We start from the raw sequence: 1,580 nt of genomic DNA, 5'->3' as shown, positions 1-1,580 counted from the left end.
TATTTTTTTAAAAAAAGGCTTAGGAGACAGTCCTGGGACCCCATTTCCACCCAAGACCCTGGGTATCTGAGTCTGGCTGGGGATCACACACTCTAGGGAAATGGTGGGGCAGAGTGGCCTATGACCTGCCCCAACCTATGATCAGAATCTTGTTTCCTGGATCTCAGAGAAGGTAGTAGTACTGCATGCTTGTATTGCACCTTACAGTTTATAAAGCATCTTCCCAAACATTACTATCCCCTGTCACTCTCATGATCAACATGATTACTTCTGAGGTTTGCTCATGCTCACACCCAGGCCTCTGTTGCAGCCCCCTTGCCTATATCTCGTCTCACTTCCTTCAGCATATCAACACACTCAAGTTTCTGCCATGTTTAATTTTAAAATTAGAAAAAAGCCCTTGGACCCCAAATCACTTAAATGACTGCCTTCTTTGGCCTTCTTTTAGTAGGGAACCTCCTATCTCTCCCTCCAGACCCCTCCACTCCTGGCTTTGCCTTGCACTGCTTTTCTGAAACCATTCTCTCATAGACATCAGTGAAATCCGGGGCGCGCTCTCCAATCCCAATTCTACCTGGCCCGTTTTTAACACCAGAATTGCACCCACATTCTTGAAAGCCCCCATCTTGTTCCGCAGGGCTGGCCTTCTGGCCTTCCTCCTGCTCCTACACTGTCTTCCAGGCTTCTGAGGCGCTGTTATCCTAGCTCGTTGCTGGGCCCCACCCACACTATCCTTGAATGCTGATGATGCTCAGTCTCTCTTCTCCTCCCTGCCTCCCTCCCTCCTTCCTTCTCCAGTATGTGAGAGATATCTTTCTCTGGTCTTCTCCAAAGTTTACAGTTTACAGCCCTTTCCCCCCAAACAGTCTCCCCCTGTCATGTTAAATGTGTCATGCCCACCCTGTTGCCCCAACCCAGATCCTTCCTTGCCCCCACTCCCTGAAGTCCATCTGTATGAAGTTTTGTCAGTTTTTCCTCCCAAATCCTGCCTAGGCCTTCCCACTGGTTCCAAGCTTCAGGCCACTCAGCCTCCATCCTCAGCTGCTTAGCTGCTCCCTATACTGTACCAGGGATGCTGAGAGAAGGGGGTCATGATTAGGGTAGGAGGGGGACTTCTGATCTGAGGGGTAGCCAGGTTGGTGTATACTGGGAGTGGAGGCTGAACAGGGAGCAGGGTGAGGCATGAGAGGCAGGCACCCAGGGCACCAAAGTAAGGAGGTCCTCACTCTCTCTAGGTCTGAGCTTGCTGATCCTGCACTTCTGTTGCGCCCTACGGGACAGATTGGCCAAGAGAGGTAGGTGATAAAGTGCTTTTCTCCACACCTTAGAGCAGGCGCTGAGAGAGTGGAATTTCACAAAGGCAGTGTGGACTGGCTTGGTGGTGAACTTTCCAACCACCTAGGGCTGTAATTCCAGGTGTGGTGGTCAGGTGACTCTGAAGGGCAATAGTTTTGTCAGGCTCCGCTGGACACAACATTAGAAGTGGGCACCTGGATAGAAGACAGTCTGAGGAATGCTCAAGGGGCTGTGGGGTGCCACCTGGACCCCTTCACCTTGGCAGAGGCCCCCTCCTGGCCTGG

Source organism: Myotis davidii, unplaced genomic scaffold (genome assembly GCF_000327345.1).
Source record: "Myotis davidii unplaced genomic scaffold, ASM32734v1 scaffold32, whole genome shotgun sequence".
Taxonomy (NCBI): domain Eukaryota; kingdom Metazoa; phylum Chordata; class Mammalia; order Chiroptera; family Vespertilionidae; genus Myotis; species Myotis davidii.
This window is presented reverse-complemented; position numbering follows the sequence as displayed.